Source organism: Aotus nancymaae, unplaced genomic scaffold (genome assembly GCF_030222135.1).
Source record: "Aotus nancymaae isolate 86718 unplaced genomic scaffold, 86718_ANA_hifiasm-v0.15.2.pri h1tg000106l, whole genome shotgun sequence".
Classification (NCBI taxonomy): Eukaryota; Metazoa; Chordata; class Mammalia; order Primates; family Aotidae; genus Aotus; species Aotus nancymaae.
Window position 1 is genome coordinate 3,610,566 of NW_026988521.1, and position 21,700 is coordinate 3,632,265.

Genomic DNA, 21,700 nt, shown 5'->3' on the forward strand with positions numbered 1-21,700 from the left:
ATCGCTTGAACCCTGAGGTGGAGGTTGCAGTGAGCGGAGATCACACCACTGCACTCCGGCCTGGGTGACGAGCGAAACTCCCTCTCAAGAATAATAATAATATAATACAAGATTCCATCCTTGATTACCTTCTAGGGTCTTGTTAGGTTGTTTTTCATATTCAGATTTATAACCCACCTGCATATGGAGACAAGTACAGGTGAGTTCCACCTCTGTAGTGTTTTGAAAACCCATCCTCTCTTGCTCTGCAACACTTCGTTAGCTAGACATCATGTGGTCCTGGACGCAGGGAGCTGGTTCTCACGCCAGATCCTCTTACTCCCGAGCTGTAGAATCAGCCCACACGTCTACTCTGCCCTCACACTGTCCTTCTCCAAGAGTTGCTTGACTATTTTACTTTAGATTTACACTGAATTTTAAAGCAAGTTTACTCAAATGTTTTCTTTCAAAAGCCTATTGAAATTGTAATTAAATCTATAGATCACTTTATCCAAATTTTTTTAAAAGCTCATCGGAATTTTGATTAAATCTATAGATATATTTTGGTTGGTGAAAAAGTAATTGCAGTTTTTACCATTAAAAGTATGCCTTGTATCATGCTTGGAGATTTGGAAAACCCTTACATATAAAAATATGTAAAGAAAAACTCTTACACATTATAAAAATGTAAATTCTCCCCAAATATTTGGCTGGTCCAAAAGTAATTGCGGTTTTTGCTATTCATGAATTTAAATTTTTGTAATATGTAAGTTTTTATTTACATATTTTTATAATATGCAAAGGTTTTCTAAGTCTCCAAGCTGCTGAATCCCTCCATTTATGTAAGGCTTCTTTAATTTCTCCAAAAAATAATCGCTTTAGAGTTCTCTGTGTAGTCTTACCCAGAGTTTGTTAAATTTATTTCTAGATATTTGATTTTTTATGCCACTGTAAATGTCACACCGTTGGAAACATTTTCTTTTCTAAGTTTTTATTACTGATGTTAAGAAATATAATTGACTATTAAAGAGTAATCATAGAGCCAGGATCCTCACTAAATGTATTTTTTATTTTAATAATGTTTTGTAATTTTATCTGGATTTTTTATACATACAATTGTAGCACCTTATCTTGTGAATAATTAGTTTTATTTCTTCTTTTCTAATTCACATACATTTTATGTGTTTCGCTTGATTAACTGCCTTTTCTAGGACCTCAATTTCAATGTAAAACAGTGGGTGATAGCAGGCTTTTCTTTTATAATCCTTATCTCAAAGGTAAATCTTTGAAGGTTGTGGGACTTGTGTGATATTTGTTCTAGATATTTGCAGACATCCTCTATTAACTTAAGGAACTTCCCTGTCATTCATAATATGCTAATCTTGACATTTTTGCTAGAGTGCCATAAATATGGAAGACTTTTTATTCTGCAAAAGAAAGCATGGACTAAAACTTAACGGAGCTGATGGAAAACAGGTTAGAGCGGCAGTTTTACTCCAGAGCTGCGTAATTTTGGACCGGAGTAAATGACAAACATTAGCAAGGTCCAGTGGCCACCATCATGTCCCCCGGCACCTGCCAGCTGCCCCTTCTCAGCCTTCAATCCTATCTCAGGACTCTCATTTCAACAAGGAGGGCCTGAAAGACACTCATTTCAGATTTTCTTAAATTCAAACGTGTGCTTCAGATTGCAGGCATTTTCATGATTTTTTTCACCATGGGTGAAATGTCTTCTCAGCTTTTCATTTTTATTTTTTATTTTTTGAGACAGAGTCTCACTCTGTCACCCAGGCTGGAGTGCAGTGGCACGACCTCCGCTCACTGCAACCTCTGCCTCCCAGGTTCAAGCGATTCTCATGCCTCAGCCTTCCAAGTAGCTGGGATTACAGGCACCCGCCACCACGCCCGGTTAATTTTTGTATTTTCAGTAGAAACAGGGTTTCAACATGTTGACCAGGCTGGTCTTGAACTCCTGACCTCAAGGGATCCACCCGCCTCAGCCTCCCAAAGTTCTGGGACGACAGGTGTGACCCACTGCGTGTGGCCTTGCTCAGCCTTTCCATGTGTGCTCCCAGCTTCTTGAGATGGTTCATCGGGGCGGGTGCAGCAGCAGTCCCTGTGGACACTAAGCCAGCCATGGCCCGCACAGAGAGAAACGCCTGTCTTAATTGTGAAAATGCTTACTCAGTCCTTCTACATCATTACTATGCTGGGGAAATGTGTCTAAATGAGAATAATTCTGGGCCACACTGATATTTCTTTATTTGCCAATTGCTTTTGAGCTACTTCACATTTTACGCAATGCGTTCTGGCAGAAACAACCCAATTTTATTAAATTCCTATGAAATATTGTGGAACAATGTTTCTACATCTTTTAATTTATGCAGTTTTGTTTCCCGTATTCCAGTAAGGTAATGTAACAAATGGCATCCTTGGACATTTTTTCTTTTTTTTGAGATGGAGTCTCCCTCTGTCACCAGGCTGGAGTGCAGTGGTGCAATTTCAGCTCACTGCAACCTCCACCTCCTGGGTTCAAGCAATTCTCCTGCCTCAGCCTCTGGAGTAGCTGGGACTACAGGCGTGTGCCACCACACCAGGATAATTTTTGTATTTTTAGTAAAGATGAAGTTTCATTATGTTGGCCAGGCTGGTCTCGATCTCTTGACCTTGTGATCCACCTGCCTTGACCTCCCAAAGTGTTGGGATTACAGGCATCAGCCACATGTCCGGTCTGTGGACGTTTTTTCTTTTTCTTTTTTTTTTTTTTTTTGAGATGGAGTCTTGCTCTGTCACCAGGCTGGAGTGCAGTGGCGCAATCTCGGCTCACTGCAAACTCCGCCTCCTGGGTTCAGGTGATTCTTCCACCTCAGCCTCCCGAGTAGCTGGGACTACGGGCGCGTGCCACCACACCCAGCTAGTTTTTGTATTTTTAGTAGAGACAGGGTTTCATCGTGGCCAGGATGGTCTCGATCTCTTGACCTCATGATCCGCCCACCTCGGCCTCCCAAAGTGCTGGGATTATAGGCGTGAGCCATCACGCGCAGCTGTGGACATTTTTTCTAATGTTAAAACAGCCTTGCGTGTCTGGACTGAGACTAAAACGTTCATTGTGTATTTGTGTTTTTAAGCGCTGCTGTTTTTGTGGTGCCTCTTTGTTCCAGAGGCGAGCGTGCGCTGCCTTCCTTGTGTGTACGCTGCCACGCTGGGGCTTGGGGGCCAAGATTCTGCTGCTTGGCCTTGAGTTGCTTAAGAGCGTTTTTGCCTCTGTGTTTTATATTTGGTGCAGCAGCTGGTGAGGCCACGTCACCCTGGAGCTTTCTTTGTAGGAAGATTTTAATTTAGTTTGAATCCCTTTAATAGTTATTGCTTTATTTGCTATCCTATTTATGTCTTTCTAGCTCCAATAACTGAATGCTTAATTCATTAATTTTTTTTTTTGAGACAGGGTCTCACTCTGTTGTCCAGGCTGGAGTACAGCAGCCACGATCTCAGCTCACTGTAACCTCCACCTCCCAGGCTCAAGCGATTCTTGTGCCTCAGCTTCCTGAGTAGCTGGGGAAAAAATAACTTGTTTGTTTGTTTGTTTACAGTCTGAATTATGCGCCATATTCCAGTGATCCTCAGATGTTTTGACTGGTGCACACAGCAAGCAGGAGGCCCACAGAGGCACCATTTTCTCCAGCTCTTTGATCTAGTATATATCTGTGTAAGACTGCTATGATGATGAGCTTCGATTTTTCCCTTCAGATGTTTTTCTGTAATTTTATTTTTGAGTGTAGTTTGATTGCAAGATAGCTGTGGTAAATTGGTGACAAATTGGTTGGTTGACAAATGGGTGAAGAAAATGAAAAAAAAGAAGGGGTAGGCTGGGTGCAGTGGCTCATGCCTGTAATCCCAGTACTTTGGGAGGCCGAGATGGGTGGATCACCTTACGTCAGGAGTTTGAGACCAGCCTGACCAGCATAGTGAAACCCCATCCTATTAAAAATACAAAATTAGCTGGGCGTGGTGATACACATCTGTAATCCCACCTACTCAGGAGGCTGAGGCAGAATAGCTTAAATCCGGGAGGTGAAGGTTGCAGTGAGCTGAGATGGTGCCATTGCACTCCAGCCTAGGCAACAAGAGCAAAACTCCGTCTCAAAGAAAAAGGGGGGTAAAATGAACCCTTGTTAAAACATTTTAATTAATTTTTTTTTATTTTGATTTTTGTTTTTAGAGACAGGGTCTCACTCTGTCATCCAGGCTGGAGCTCAGAGGTGTGATCATCATTCTCTGCAGCCTCAAGTTCTGAGCTCAAGCCAGCTTCCCACTCAGCCTCTGGAGTAGCTGGGAATATAGGTGTATACCACTACACCAGGTTAATTTTTGTATATGTATATTTGTGTGTGCGTGTATATATTATAAGGCCGGTTGCCTCGCCAGGAGCTTGGACACAACCCCCCCGCCCCCGCTTTTGTCCGAAAGCTCGGACATGCTCGGGCATGTTCCCTTTTCCCCTTCTCGAACAGCCTGGCTTTCCCTTAAAGAACCCAGTATGCAAGCGGGGTCTTGCAATTCTAGCCAATAGCAGCCAAGTCTTTCTAACCAATAGCAGCGGAGTCTTTCTAACCAATAGCTGCGGAGTCTTTCTAGCCAATAGCAGCTGAGTCTTTCTAGCCAATAGCAGCCGAGTAATTCTAACCAATAGCAGCCAAGTCCTGTATGCAAACAAAGGCTTGTAACCTTACCCAATAGCAGTCCTGCTCTCCCACAACCAATTGAGCTCCTCCACTCCCTATAAAACCCCACGTCTGAGAGGAATCTGTGCGACTTCTCCGGCCACTTCTGTCGGACCGGAGAACCTTGCCCGGGAGCCTGAATAAACCCTTCATATTGGATCTTCTTGTGTTGGCCTCAGTTTCTTCCTTTTAAACTCAGCAAGAACCCAAGAACAAACCTTACATATATATGTGTATATATATATGTGTGTGTGTGTGTGTGTATATATATGTATTTGTAGAGATGGAATCTTTCTGTATTGCCCAGGCTGGTCTCCTGGCCTCAAGTGGCATAGGCACAACCTTGGCTCACTGCAACCTCGGCCTCCGAGGTTCAAGCCATTCTCCTGCCTCAGCCTCCCAAGCAGCTGGTACTATAAGTGTGTGCTGCCGTGTCTGGCTATTTTTTTATTTTTAGTAGAGATGGGGTTTCACCATGTTGGCCAGGCTGGTCTCAAACTCCTGACCTCAGGCGATCTGCCCGCCTTGGCCAACCAAAGTGCTGGGATTACAGGAGTGAGCCACAGCTCCCGACCCAGAATTTTCTATTTAAATTTTATTCATGGAGTGGTAGCATAATTGCAGAGAATACTCACCATACGATTTCAGCCTTTTAAAATTTTCAGTACTTACCTTATGGTTATTCTTCTGTGAATGCATCACATGTCCTTGAGAAAAAATATTTACTTTTCAGGGTTGGTGCTGGATTCCTTAGAGGACTTGCAGGTCGGGTGTTCACCGTGACGTTCCGCTCTTTTGAAAACGAATTGACTTCGCGGTGGGGAGACGTTTGTCCGAGGCCCCAGCGGCCGAACTCTGAAATCCAACACCGCATTTACCCCAAAGCCACGGGCGGCTTCCGGAGAGAGACTGGGGTGCTACGCAGGCTTGCTCCTGGGAGAGCAGAGGCTCCTCTGCTGAAAGACGTTGGCGTAGGGGGTCCCTGGAGGCCTCGTCCGGTGTTTCTTTGATAGCCTGGGGGTCTCCCATGCTGCCTCCCCACCTCCTTCCCTCTGGGTCAGACTTGCAGTGAGGCCCTTATGACGTCTCCCCATTTCCTCCACCTATACATTTCCCTGGTGAAATCCGCGGCCGTCGGTCCCGTCCTGCTCCTTAGGAAGTAGTGCTGAGCATGGTCTGAGAAGGTGGTGCTGGGGTGGCACTTGGGACAGGCCCACCTACTGCTCAGGAGGCCAAGGAGCCACCTCCTGGCTGTTCGGTGGGGCACGGACAGTCTTTGACAGGAGGCGGAGACTCCATTGTTAAAATCTTGCAGATGATGATTTACTGGGAAGCCCCAGGTGGAGGAGAGCCCTGTGGCAGGACGTTGACGATGACGCAGGCGTTTGGAAAGCATAAGGGACAATGCCAGCAAGGTGAGCGGGGTTGGACGGCTGGCTGAGCTGCACGGAGGCCCGACCCAATGGATGGCTGCCGGTGAAGAGTCCAGGGCTAAGCATGCAGCCAGGGGCCTCGGTGCCCGCTCACAAAGGAGCCCCTGCTCCCTCGGTGGGAGGCAGACCCAGCTGAGTGGCAGACTGAGGACCTGATTGTGATGGTCCCAGAGTCACAGAGAGGTTGGCCTGCTCAGCCAAGAAAGACCTGGGACATGAAGTCAGAGTCCTGAAAACAGAGACAATCACGAGGATGCGTGTCCCCAAGGAGGTCAACTCTGCCACCCACCTGGACTCTCAGAATTTAGGGGGTGGCCAACACTTCCCAGGCAGAGCTAACATCCTGTCATGTTTGAGCAAGCTGCTGAAACCTTTCTCACACAGGGCAGCAGGTGCCCCTCATGTTTTCACCTGACTTCCAGGTAACTGGGGTTAGATACCAGCCTAACCTGGCCAGCGACAGATGGGACCTGGTGAGGTGAGAAAGACATGACACACCTGAAGACTCCCAAGGAGCCAACTGGCAGGGACCAGGAGGGGCCAGAGACATACTTGGGACTGGATTTATTTCCCCTATTAAACAATGGGCCGGGTGTGGTGGCTTAAACCTGTAATCCCAGCACTTTGGGAGGCTGAGGCAGCCAGATCATTGGAGGTCAGGAGTTTGAGACAAGCCTGGCCAAATGATGAAACCCCGTCTCTACTAAAAATATAAAAATGCAAAAAAATTAGCTGGGCATGGTGGCAGGCACCTGTAATCTCAGCTACTCAGGAGGCTGAGGCAGGAGAATTGCTTGAACCCCAGTGAGATGGAGGTTGTAGTGAGCTGAGATCGAGCCACTGCACTCCAGCCTGGGTGACAGAGCGAGACTCCATCTCAAAATTAATAATAATAATAGGGGAACATTCACAGCTCTATGATTTTTTTTTTTCTTTGATACGGAGTCTCCGTCTATTGCCCAGGCTGGAGTGCAGTGGTGCGATCTCGGCTCACTGCAACCTCTGCCTCCTGGGTTCAAGCAAGTATCCTGCCTCAGCCTCCCAAGTAGCTGGGACTGCAGGCATGCACCACCACACCCAGCTAGTTTTTTTGTATTTTTAGTAGAGACGGGGTTTCACCATACTGGCCAGGCTGGTCTTGAACTCCTGACCTTGTGATCTGCCTGCTTCAGCCTCCCAAAGTGCTGGGATTACAGATGTGAGGGACCACACCTGGCCCCATTTGCCCATTTTTAATGTGAATCAGTACAACCTCTAAGGGAAACAGTATGGCGATTTCTTAAAGAGCTAAAAGTAGCCCTACCATTCAATCCAGCAATCTCACTCCTGGGTGTCTACCCAGAGGAGAAGTCATTCTGTGAAAAGACCCAGCACAGATTTGTTTATTGTAGCGCAATTCATGATTGCAAAGATCTGGAACCAACCTCAGTGCCCATTGACTAATGCAGCATAGGTACACCGTGGAGTACTGTCAGCCACAAAAAAGGAGCAAAATAATGCCTTTTGCATCAACTTAGATGGAGCTGGAGGCCATCATTCTAAGCAAAGTAACACAGGAGTGGAAAATCAAAAAGCGTCTGTTCTCACTTTTAAGTAGGACCTGAGCTATGAGTATGCGAAGGCACGTAGAGTGATGCAATGGACTTTAGAGACCTGGATGAGGGAGGGTAAGAGGGGGCTGGAGATTCTAAAAATGACACTTTAGGTACAGTGTTCACTACTCCGGTGACGCGTGCGCTAAAATCTCAGAATGCACCACCATAGAATTCATCAATGTAACAAAAATATCACTTGTACCCCAAAAGCTATTGAAATAAAAATTAATAATATAAATAACAGATTAAATAAATAATAAATCTTTTGCCTATTTTTGATACTTTGTGGTTTTCTGATTATTGCTTTTTGTTTTTTTTTTGAGACAGGGTCTTTCTGTCGCCCAGGCTGCAGTGTGGAGGCGTGATCTCAGCTCACTGCAACCTCTACCTCCTGGGTTCAAGTGATTCTCTCACCTCAGCCTCTTGAATAGCTGAAAATACAGGCATGCGCCAGCACACCCAGCTAATTTTTGCATTTTTTGGCAGAGATAGGTTTTCACCATGTTGTCCAGGCTAGTCTCGAACTCCTGACCTCAAGTGACCCACCCACCTACACCTCCCAAAATGCTGGGATTACAGGTATGAGCCACTGTGCCCAGTTGTGGTTTTTAGGAATTCTTTTTTTAACTTTCTTTTTTTAAACAAAATGAGATGGGGTCTCGCTATGTTGCCCAGGCTGGTCTCAAAGACCTGGGTTCAATAGATCCTCCTGGCTCGACCTTTCAAATTGCTGGGATTACAGGCATGAGCCACTTTGCCCAGCCAGCCTTTTAAGAATTCCTTAAAGACTGATACACGTCTTTTATCAGATGATATGTTTTCAAATGTTTTCTCTCCGTCTGCGGCTTGTGTTTCATTCTCCTAACAGTGCCTTTCCAAGCAAGGAATTTCTTAATTGTGATGAAGAAATTGTGATGATGAATTTTTTCATTGTGATTCGTCACTTATTTTATGAAGAGTGCTTTTGGCCTCACGTCTAAGACATGCTTGCCCAGCACAGGGTCACAAAGACTTTCTCCTGTGTTTGAATGTAAACCTGTGATTTGTTTCGAGGCAGTGTTCTGGGGGTGATGTGTACACTGAAGTTCTCTTTTTGCATCTGGATAGGCAGTTATTCCAGCACCGTTTTGTTACAGAGTCAGGAGCTGTCCATTTATGTGCGGATCTGTTTCCAAACTATTCTGTTTCACTTATTTATCTCGTGGTTTCTCAATCTTGACGTTAGCAGCATTTGGGGCCAGACCATTGGTGTGGGGTCGTCCTGTGCAGCGTAAGGTATTTAGCACATCTCTGGCCACTGCCCACCCAATGCCAGCAGCACCCTCCCCACAAGTTTAACAGACAAAACATTTTGAGACCTTGCTGCCTCAGTCAGCAAGGGGCTGCTGGAACGATGCACCACAGGCTGAGTGACTTACATAGCAGAAATGGAATTTCTCACAGTTCTAGAGTTCCAAAGTCTGAGATCCCAAAGTGCTGGGATTACAGGCGTGAGCCACCGTGCCCAGTCAAACTTTTGCATTTTTAGTAGAGATGGGGTTTCACTGTGCTGAGCAGGCTGGTCTCAAACTCCTGGCCTCAAGCAGTCTGCCCACCTTGGTCTCCCACAGTGCTGGGATCACAGGCATGAGCCAAACACACCCGGCCAGATTTACATGTTTTAAAATCAAGTAGGGTAAGACTTTTCCTTTTTCAATTTTGACTATTCTTTTTCATTTCCGTGCATATTTTAGAATGAGTTGGAAATATTCTTTCCTCTTCAATGTTCTGAAAACATTAGTGTAGAATTGGTGCTGTGTTTTCTTTGCATGTTTGATGGAATTTGCCCGTAAATCCACCCGGGCCGAGAGTTTTCTTTGTGGGAAGTTTTTGTTTGTTTTTTCCAAATTTAACTTATCAAATAAATACAGGGCTACTCTGGTTATCTCTTTCTTCTCAAGTAAGCTTTGAAAGTTTGTGTCTTTCATAAATTTTGTCCATTTAATCTAAGCTGTCAAATGCATCAACATCAAATTGCTCATGTTTTTCCTTCTCGATTCTTTTAACAGTTGTGGAATCTGTGATGATTACGCTGTTGTCATTCCTAATGTACGTTAGTAGTTCGTGTCTTTTCGCTCCCTTTTCTTCCCCTTGATGAGTCCAGCTAAGAGTTTATCAGTTTTATTGATCTCAAAGAACGAGATTTGGCTTCATTGATTTTCTCTATTTTTGTTTTGTATTTCATTGATTTTTCACTCTGATCTTTTAAATTTACTTTTTTCTATTTTTTTAAAAAAGTTATTTGCTCCTTTCTCTCATTACTTAAGGTGAAAACCGAGGTCATTTATTGGAAAACTTTTGTTGCTGTTTTGTTTTTTTTTTTGAGATGGGGTCTCGCTCTGTGACCCAGGCTGTAGTGCAGTGGCATAATCACGGCTCACTATAACCCCAACATCCTGGGCTCAAATGATCCTCCCACCTCAGCCTCCTAAGTAGCTGGGACTACAGGCATGCACCACCACACTCAGCTAATTTTTTTGATTTTTAGTACAGACAAGGTCTATACTGTATTTCCCAGGCTAGTTTCAAACTCCTGAGCTCAAGCAATCCTCTCTCCTCAGCCTCCCAGATGCTGGGATTACAGGCATGAGCTACCATGCCCAGCCTGAAAATCTTTTCTAATATGGGCATTTAATGTTATAAATTTGTGAAAACACAAATTCAGATGTAGCTTTCATTTTCTTTTAGTTTGAAATAATTCCTGATTTCTCTTTTGATTATTCTTTGACCCACAGATTACTTAGCAGTATGCTGTTTAGTTTCCAAATATGTGGGTTTTTTTTTTTTTGAGATGGAGTTTCGCTCTTGTTACCCAAGCTGGAGTGCAATGGCACAATCTCGGCTCACCGCAACCTCCGCCTCCTGGGTTCAAGCAATTCTCCTGCCTCAGCCTCCTGAGTAGCTGGGACTACAGGCTGCGCCATCATGCTCAGCTAATTTTTGTATTTGTAGTAGAGACGGGGTTTCACCATGTTGACCAGGATGGTCTCAATCTCTCGACCTCGTGATCCACCCGCCTCAGCCTCCCAAAGTGCTGGGATTATAGGCGTGAGCCACCGCAACCGGCCATATGTGGGTATTTTAACAATATCTTTCCATTATTAACATCTAATTGAATTCCACAGGGTCATATAATATACTTTATGGGACTTAGGCCTTCTGAAATTTGTTGGGACTTGTTTTCTGGCCCAGAGTACGGTCTATGTTGGTAAATACTCCATGTGCACTTGAAAAGAGTATGTATTCTGTGGTTACTGGGTAGAGTGACCTCTAAATGTTGACTGCATCCTGCTGGCTTAGAGCATTGTTCAAGTCTTCTATATTCTTTTTTTTTTTTTTTTGAAACAGAGTCTCACTCTGTCGCCCAGGCTGGAGTACAGTGGTGCGATCTCAGCTCACTGCAAACTCCACCTCCCAGGTTCAAGTGATTCTCCTGCTTCAGCCTCCTGAGTAGGTGGGATTACAGGAACACGCCACCACATCTGGCCAATTTTTCTATTTTTAGTAGAGACAGGGTTTCACCATGTTGGCCAGGCTAGTCTTGAACTTCTGACCTTGTGATCCACCCTCCTCGGCCTCCCGAAGTGCTGGGATTACAGGTGTGAGCCACCGCTCCCCTTCAAGTCTTCTGGATTCTTATTTTAGTTTCCGTCTGCTTGTTCTAGTAATCATTGAGGGAAGATGCTTAGTAGAAGGTTAATCATTCTCCACTGCTGAGACAAGACCCTTCTCAATATTCTGCCTATGTGCCCCATGAATTACGGAATTTCCCAGCCTTTCTGCTGGGGTTAGTCACTGTCCCCAGGCCTGTGTGCATGCCGGCACTGTTCCCCTTGGTCCTCTCTGCTGGCTCTTTCCTTGGCTTCAGGTAGTTCTCTTCCTGGCATGTGCCATTCAGCGCCCTGCTGAGGACTCAGGAGGGACCCTCCACGTGTCTCCCAGCTTCCGCGCAGCTCTCCAGTCTCTGATGCTCTGCCCCGTGACCTCGGGCTGCCTTGGTCTTCGCAGATGAGCAACTCAAGGAGTCCACTGAGTTTCGCCGGGGTCACCTCTCCCTGCGCCATGACCTGGAAACACTCTCAGGACAGAACCTGGGACAACTGAAGGGCTCACCCACCTCACAGCCCTTCTCGTCAGTCGTCGACCTCTTGAGAATAACTTTTTTGTCTTGATTTTGTTGCCGTTGTTTCACATTTGCAAGTGTAAATTTATTCTCTGTTGCTCTATCTTGACCCAAAGCAGAAGTATCCTAATTCTTTTTTTTTAATATATTAATCTTATTTTGCGATTGTAGGTTTGCATGCAGTTGTAAGAAATCATAGAATATAATGAACATTTTATCCAGTTCCCTCAATGGTAACACCATGCAAAACTATAGTTCACTATCACAATCACAATATTGGCATTGATTTTTTCAAAACACAGACCACATCTGTCACTACAGGGGCCTTGGGTGATAAACCCTGGGAGACACCAATCGTTCATGCATTTCTGAAGTTGTCATTGCAAGGATGTTATATAACTGAAATAAAACAGTACGTAACTTTTTGAATTGGCTTTTTATTTTTAATTCAGCATGATTCTCTGGAGATTATCAGGTTGTCGAATGTATAATAGTTCATTCCTTTTTGTTGCCAAATCGTATTTCATAGGATGAATGAGCCACAATTTATTTAACTGTTCACCCATTGAAGGATGTCTGGGTTTTCAGTGTGGGGCTAGGATGAATAGCCCAAAGCAATTGTGTGGAAGCTATTAGATGAAAGCTGCAATGAATATTTGTGCACAGGTTTTTGTGTGAACACCGATGCTCATTTCTCTGGTGAATTTTTCATTTCGGTTATTGGACTTTTCAACTCCAGAACTTCCTTGGTTCCTTTTCACAATCTTTCTTTCTCCATCCACATTCTCTACTGATGTGTCATCATAGCTTCCATTACTTCTTTAATTACGGTTTCCTTTAGTTCTTTAATCATATTTATAATGGCTACTTTCTGGTTGGACATGGGTAGATCATACCTGTAATTCCAACACTTTGGAAGGCTGAGGCAAGCGATTGGTTGAGTCCAAGAGTTCAAGACCAGCCTGGACAACATGGCAAAACTTCACCTCTATGAAAAATATGAAGAAACTTGGTCCTACTTTCCTTTCTTTCTTTCTTCTTTCTTTCTTCCTTCCTTCCTTTCTTTCTTTTCTTTCTTTTTCTTTCTCTCTCTCTTTCTTTCTTTTCCTTCCTTCCTTCCCTCCCTCCCTTCTTCCTTACTTCCTTTCTTTTTTTTTTGAGATGAATTTTTGATCTTGTTGCCCAGGCTGGAATGGGTGCAATGGCACTATCTTGGCTCACCGCAACCTCTGCCTCCCGGGTCAAGCAATTCTCCTGCCTCAGCCTCCTGAGTAGCTGTGATTACAGGCATGCACCACCATGCCTGGCTAATTTTGTATTTTTAGTAGAGATAGTGTTTCTCCATGTTTTTCAGGCTGGTCTCGAACTCCTGACCTGGGGTGATCTGCCTGCTCGGCCTCCCAAAGTGCTGGGATTAGGCTACTTTCTATTCTGTGTTAAATCTAACCTCTGGTCATTCTCACAAACAGTTTCCATTGCCTGCTTTTTTTTCTGGTGTACAAGTTGTACTTTCCTGTTCACTTGCATGCCTTGTAATTTTTGTTGAAAACTGGACATTTTAGATAATATAGTGCAGCAACTGTAGACGCCAGACCCAGTCCCCTGCCAAGCTTATTATCGTTATCTGCTTGTTTGCTTGTTTAGTGATTGACTGGAATACTACAATAAAGTCTGTTTCCCCCAAGAAGTAGTGGGCAGGTCAACTTTGATTTGACGTGGGGTGTGAGTATGCTCTCTGTCTCCTTCCCTGACCAAACCCAGTTGCTAAACTCGCCATTGACAGTTGCTTGCTCTTTCATTTTTGACCTCACCCTAGGGAACAGATTGCTTCACAGATGAATCCAATCAAAGTCTGAGTCCTTTGAAAGGAAAGGCCAGTGTTTGAGATTTCCTACTAGCCCAGGAAGTCTCTTCCCAGCTGCCTCTTTCTCCATTTCTCTCCAGAAAACTGGCCATCTTAAAGTTATATTGTGTCTCTAATGATTCTATCAGTCTCCTTCCAGTTACTGTTCACCACAACCTCCACTGACTCTGAGAGCACCCTTAGGTTTGACCTTTGTACTCTGCCGCAAATGAAGTCAGTTCCTCTTGGGAGGGACTTGGAGCTCCTCTGTTCCACATCCTGCTACTCTCCCTGGACACAATCTCTCAGCCACAGCTCCGGAACTGACAACAGGGACCTCGGCTTGCTGGTGTCATAGCTACTTTAGAAGCTGGATGCTTGAGTGAGGGGCAGCAACTCTAGGTGTCCTCAGCTTGGCTCTCTCAGCATGACTCCCTCCCATGAGCTAGAGCAAAGGTGATCAGAGATCCGGGATTCTCAGCATGATGAGCCCAGGGAAGCCTTTGCTGCATAAGTGAGAGCTGAGGCTGAGTACAGGAAGTGACAACACCCACCTCTCAGCCACACTCACTCAGAATTCAGCCTGAGACACACGTAGCTGGGGGGAGGATGGAAAATGCTGACACACTGTTTCCCCCTCACTCCCCACCTGCCACCCAAGGAAGAGAGCCCCACCAACTGGAACTGAAACTACCTTTTCACAGTGAGAGAAGTCTAGCATGGCTGACTCCGTCTTGCTTCTAGCTTCACAGGCTGGTTGTCCTTGCTCATTCCTGGGCACAGGCCAAGCTAACTGATGCAGGACTTTTCTCAGCCTCTTTGCTGGACTCATGGCAGGGGCTCCTTGTCTACTCGGCCCCCCACGCTCAGCCCCCCGTGGGAGGGGAGGCATGAGAGAGCAAGTGTGGAATCTGGCCAGCCACTCCCAGTGTTGACACAGAAGCAAGCTCCATGCGGGGCCCACAGCCAGACCAGGTGTCACCTCGAGGAGAACATGGCAGTGCCAAGGCAAAGGTGCCCACAACTCCGAAGCCCCAGAGGGGGTTTTAGTGTGCTAAGTAGTTCTTTTAGTTCCTCCATCCACAGCCCAGTGGATGGCAACATGCCAGCAGCTCATTCACCCCCCGGCCCCATCGCGTGGGGCAGCTGCCCTCTGCCAGCAAGGGCAAAGGGCCAGTGTGACAGCCTCTCTAGGTACCTGCACTCAGTAGGTTCGGAGCTCTTGTCCAGCATCCAAGAAGAATGAGGTCATGCTGATGATGGAAGGATAATGAAAGCGGATAATTTTATTGAGCAATGAAAGCAGTCCCCAGCAGAGAGGGGAACTGGAAGGGGACAGGAAGTGCAAGCCATCGTCCCCAAAGTCAAGAGGTCTCTTCCCAGAAGTCAGGCCTTCTCTCTCTCTCTACCAACTATGTCTGCAGTACTTATAGGCCCAGGATGTGGGCGGGCCAGGCCATAGGTAGTATTGCAAAAGGCAACATTCAATTGGTTAAAAGGCATTGTTCAAAAAGAACCTATCTGGAGAGAGCAGGCGAACGGGAATAGAAGTTCTCACTCTGGGCTGCAGGTTTCAGGATGTTTTTGGCTTGAAGGTGGGGTTTCACTGGGGACCCACCCCCATCTGCCTAGGATTTGCCTGCCTCCTGCTTCTATGGTATACAAGGGAGGAATTCAGTTGGTAGCTTAACTTGGAAGTAAGGATGATAACCGTTCCTCCCTAAAACTAATCTCCTCCTTTTTCAGGAGCTGAAACTGCCTTTATAAGACTAATGAAAGGCCAGAGATTAGGATTATGCGAGGGCCTGAGTGCTGCTAACATGTAGGCGTAGTTTCTATCATCCCTGACTGCTCAGGAGAGTCATTTGTCAGGGGATCACACGATTTGTGACTCCCCCAGGTGCTCCTATAGATAATATCACTGTGGCAGAATGTAAGATTGGTCTTTTGAGATGGTTTTCCAACAGACCCCACTCAGACTCGTGACTCAGGACTTAATTAACTGTTCACACACTGAAAGATGCCTGGGTTGCTTTCACTGTGGGGTTATGATCCACCCAGAGGCGGATTCAGTGCACAAGGACCGTTTTCCACACCCCCATGATTGAGTCCCCAACCAATCAGCAGCACCCATTCCCTAGCCCCCCACTCACCAAACTGTCCTTGAAAAACCCTAACCTTCAAGCCTGCAGGGAGACTGGATTGAGTGATGATTCCAGTTCTTCCAAGTGGGAAGCCTTGCATTAATTAAACCTTTCATGTACTGCAATAGCACGTTCTCGGTGAACCGGTTTTGTCTCTGCGGAAGGCAGAAGAACCTGTTGGGCGGTTACAGAAGCTGGAGGAGAGAGCCTTGCATTCCTGCTGAACAGCCTGGAGTGCAGCTTCCATCTCACTGGGCTGGGGGAGGGCAATACATCGGCTCAGACACCACAGACTCACACAGCTCTCGCTACGCTTTCACCGATTTTCTTGAATAAATGTTTCTCTCTTTGAAATGGCTACAGGGCCATCTGCAGACACTTTAAATGGCTGTTTGGGAAGTTTGTTTGTTTTTGTTTTAAAAATGTTCACTAATTTCACACAGAAGTGGATCTCTGGAGTTCCCCTCATTGTCACACTGTAGAGGGACTGCGCTATGACTTTATTATTTCATAACATTGGAACATAAGACAATCACAAGCTTTCAAAGGACTCAATGTTCAGTGAAGAAAATGGTCCAGAAAAAAAGTCTCTTCCAAATAAGCACTGACTTGGTCTCCCCCAGCAACCGCCACCACTGCCAAGTCTGTCTCCCTCTTTATTACATGACCTTTTATCTTTAAATGCCAGTAACTTTCAGTTACATTATTGCTTATTTCTTACACACGTGTTTGTATTATTCAAGGTCACTAAGACTTTTTCCTGTTTCATTCCAAATGTTTTGTTGTTTTTATTCCACGTTTAGGTCTATGATTGGCATACCATTAATTTTAATTAATTTTATGCAAAGTACAAGATTGAGGTTTTGTTTTGATTTTGTATGTGGCGGCCCAATTGTTCCAGTGCCAGTCTTTGGAAATGGCTCTTCTTTCAGGCACTGGTCTGAACGTGTTCCCCAACATTCGTGGGTTGAAATTTAGCCCCTGTTGTGGTGTTATGAAGAGGTGGGGTCTCTTGGGAAGTGATGGGAGTCAGGGCTGTGCTCTCAGGAATAGAGTAGCCCTTTAATGGGCTGGAGGGGAGAGCCTGGGTCCTTTTTGCCCTTGCACTTTTCCTCCAAAAGGACACAGCAAAGAGCCCCCATCGGACACAGAATGCTGGCACCTTGATCTGGGGATGCCCAGGCTCCAAAACTGGGAAATGAATTTCTGTTGTCTGTGAATTACCCAGTCACAGGTATTTTTTGATCGCAGCACGAAAGGGCGAAGATGCTTCTCCATTTAGCTGTCTTTGTCAGAAATTAGCTCAGTCTGATTTGCGCGGGCGGCTGTCTCCACTCAGTGTTTTCCCTTGAGCTGTGTGTCTACCTCTCTGCCCAGACCACTGTCTACATTGCTGTCGCTTTATAAAACGCCTCAAAGTCGGCTAATGCCATTCTTCCAACTTGACTGCTTTTTGCAACATTTTTTTTGGCTATGCTATTTTCTTTTGCCTTTCCACACACATTTCATAAACAGCTTGCGAATACCTACCAAAAAAGTCCTGCCGAGATTGTTGTCGGAATGATCCCATTAAGTCTGCACGTCAGTTTTGGGGAAGTTGACATCTTCATTATTTTGTGTCTTCAAATCCATGAATGCAACATCTCTCCCCACTTTTTTAGGTATTCTTTGATTTCTTTCATCAGTGTTTTGTGTTTATAACATACAAATTCTATACATACTTTGTTAGATTTATAACTTTCATTTTTTGGGGCCTATTTTAGAAAACAGACTATGTTTTAGGGCAGTTTTACGTTCACAGCAAAGTTGAGTTGAATATAGATAATTACCATATTTCACCTGCTGCCACACCTACACAAACCCCACCCCGTTGTTAGCATCCTACACCAGAGTGGCACATTCGTCATCATTGATGAGCCATTATTGACGTGTAGTGAGCACCCAAAGTCCAGAGCTAAACTTCACCTCCAGTCTTCGTGTTGTACATTCTACAGCACAGATGATAAATGTGGAATGTCATTTATTCACCACCATAGTCTCACATACAACAGTTTTGGGCCAGGTGTGCTCACTCCTGTAATCCCAGCACTTTGAGAGGCCAAGATCACCTGAGGTCAGGAGTTTGAGACCAGCCTGGCCACCATGGTGAAACCCTGTCTCTACTAAAAATTAGCTGGGCATGGTGGCGTGCGCCTGTAATCCCAGCTACTCAGGAGGCTGAGGCAGGAGAATTGCTTGAACACAGGAGGTGGAGGTTGCAGTGAGCTGAGATTGCCCCACTGCACTCTAGCCGTGATTAAAAAAAGAAAAAAATTCCATCTCGAGCCTGTAGTCCCAACTACTCCGCAGGCTGAGGTGGGAGGATCTCTTGAGCCCAGGAGTTCTGGGCTGTAGTGCGCTATGCCGATCAGGTGTCTGCACTAAGTTCAGCATCAATATGGTGACCTCCGGGGAGTTGGGGACCACCAGGTTGCCTAAGGAGGGGTGAACCGGCCCAGGTCAGAAATGGAGCAGGTCAAAAGTCCCGTTGACCCGTGCTAATCAGTTGTGGGATCACACCTGTGAATAGCCACTGCACTCCAGCCTGGGCAACATAGTGAGACCCTGTCTAAAAAAAACCAGCAGTTTTGCTGCTCTAAAAACCTCTGTGCTCCGCCTACTTCTCTCTCCTTTCCTAGTCAGTCCCTGGCAGCCTCTGATCTTCTTACTGTCTCCACAGATTTGCCTTTTCCAGAATGGCATATACATGGGTTCTCCCTTATCCACAGGACCCCAGTGGATACCTGAGGCCACAGATAGTACCAAACCCTAGATGTACTGTTTTCTCCTGTAGATACACACCTAGGATGACGTCGAATGTAGAATCGAGGCACAGTAAGAGTTTAACAGCAGCATCTAATAACAACATAGAATAAGTATAACAATATGCTGTCATGAGATTGATGTGGATGTGCTCTCTCTCTCATGGCTTGGAGGCTGGAGTCACACCGTGCGAAGCTTTTTCAGATTGGCTTCTTTCACTTAGGAAGACACACTTAAGCTTTCTCCATATCAGTTCAAGGCTTGATAACTCTTGGTCTCCCAGTTTTTATTTTCTTTTTTTTGAGACAGAGTCTTGCTCTGTCGCCCCAGCTGGCGTGCAGTGGTACAATCTCAGCTCACTGCAACCTCTGCCTCCCGGGTTCAAGTGATTCTCCTGCCTCAGCCACCACGCCTGGCTAATTTTTGTATTTTAGTAGAGATGGGGTTTCACCATGTTGGCCAGGCTGGTCTTGAACTCCTGACCTCAAGTGATCTGCCCACCTCAGCCTCCCTCCTATTTATTTATTGTTTATTTTTATTATTTATTTTTTGAGATAGAGTCTCTCTTTGTTGCCTAGGCTGGAGTGTAGTGGCAGGATCTCGGCTCACTGCAACCTCCACCTCCTAGGTTCAAGTGATTCTCCTGCCTCAGCCTTCCGAATAGCTGGTATTACAGGTGCCCACCACTACACCTGGCTAATTTTTGTATTTTTAGTAAAGATGGATTTTTGCCATGTTGGCCAGGCTGGTCTCGAACTCTTGACCTCAAGTGATCCACTTGCCTCAGCCTCCCAAAGTGCTGGGATTGCAGCGTGAGCCCCCGTGCCTGGCCTCCTCCTATTTATTTTTACTGTGGTAAATACATAAAATTTACTGTGTTAACCATTTTCAAGTATAAATCTCAGTGGAATTAAGTCCATTCACATTGCTGTGTGACCATCTCCGCCACTCTCCTCTACAGCTTTCATCATCTTCCCAAACCGAGGCTCTGTCCCTACTAAACACCAACTCCCCATTCCCCTCCCCCAGCCTCGGGCACTCCAACCCGCCCCGCAACCCTGGCTTCTACGTTCAGTCCTGGTGAATTTGCTTTAGAAACCTTGTTTGAGTGGAATCACACAAGATTTGCCCTTTTGTGTCCGGCTTATTTCAATAGCATCATGTCTTCAAGGCTTATCCATGTCATAGTCTGTGGCAGGATTTCCTTCCTTTTGAAGGCTGAATCGTATTTCATTCTATAGATAGATTACATTTTGCTCATCCACTCATCCATCAGTGGACATTCAGGTGGCTTCCACATTTTGGCTATTATGAATAATGTTGAAATGAACGTGGGTGCACATATGTCTCCTCAAGAGCTTGTTTTTAATTATTTTGGGTGTATACCTAGAAATAAAATTGCCAAATCCTATGGAAGTTCTGTGTTTATGCCTCATTCCTTTGTAGTGATGAAGTCTATTCTGTTGCACGGATATACCACACTTTATCCATTCACCTGCCGAAAGGCGTCTGGGTGGTTTCAAGTTTTGACAGGTAGGAATAAAACTGCTCTCAACACCTGTGTGCAAGTCTGTGCATGAAAGCAAGTGCTCCAGTCATTTGGGTGAATGCCAAAGAGCATTGTATTGCTAGATTGCGTGGGAAGACCATGTGTGGTTTCGTAAGAAACCACCAAACTGTCTTCCAAAGTGGCCACGCCATTTTGCATTCCCAGCAGCAAAATGAGAGTCCCTGTTGCTCCACAGCCTCCTCAGCACTTGGTTGTCAGGGCTCTGGATTTTGGACATTTAATAGCCGTGTCTCGTTGTTTTCATCACAATGCCCTAATGACATATGGTATTGATCATTTTTTCATATGCTTATTTTAATTAATTAATTAATTTATTTATTTTGAGACAAAGCCTCATTCTGTCACCCAGGCTGGAGTGGAGTGGCACCATCTTGGCTCACTGCAACTCCGCCTCCCGGGTTCAAGCGATTCTTCTGCCTCAGCGTCCCGAGTAGCTGAGACTACAGGCATGCGCCACCAGACTTGGCTATTTTTTTTTTTTTTTGTATTTTTAGGAGAGATGGTGTTTCTCCATATTGGTCAGGCTGGTCTCAAACTCCCAACCTCAGGTGATCCGCCCACCTCGGCCTCCCAAAGTGCTGGGATTACAGGCATGAGCCACAGTGCCCGGCCTCATATGCTTATTTTAAATGGAATTTTTTAAAAGCCTGGTTTCCATTCATTCACTGCTGCTATATCAAATCTTATAAAAGCAGTGTTCCAGGGACGGGGTCCCAATGCAGACCGCAAGAGAGGGTTCTTGGATCTCGTGCAAGACAGAATTTAGAGCGAGTGCACAGAGTGAAGTGAAAGCAACATTATTGGGAAAGTAGAGGGATCAAAGATGGCTGCTCCACAGACAGAGCAGCCCCGACGGCAGCTGGCTGCCCATCCACAGAGACAGAGCAGCCCCGACGGCAGCTGGCTGCCCATTTTTACGGTTTTTTTTAAAAATTATATGCTAAACAAGGGGTGAATTATTCATGCCTCCCCTTTTGAGACCATATAGGGCAATTTCCTGACGTTGCCATGGCTTTGGTAAACTGTCATGGCGCTAGAGGGGGTGGAGCAGTGAGGACAGCCAGAGGACACTCTAGTCCCCATCTTGGTTTTGGTGGATTTTAGCTGGCTTCTTTATGGCAAGCTGTTTCATCAGTAAGGTCTTTGTGACCTGTATCTTGTGTTGACCTCCTGTGACTTGGAATGACTTCACTGCCTGGGAATGCAGCCCAGTAGGTCACAGCCTCATCTCACGGAACTCCTATTCAAGATGGAGTTGCTCTGGTTTAAATGTCTCTAACGGCAGAATTGATTTTTGTAAAGTTGCTTTGCCTCCTATGACCTTGATAATTTCACTTACTAGTCTCAGGACATTTTGTTAGATGCTTTGAATTTTCTATGTGGATAATCATATTAGCTATAAATCAGAATAGCTTTGTTTTTCCTTTTAAATCTATATGCCTATCCCCAGT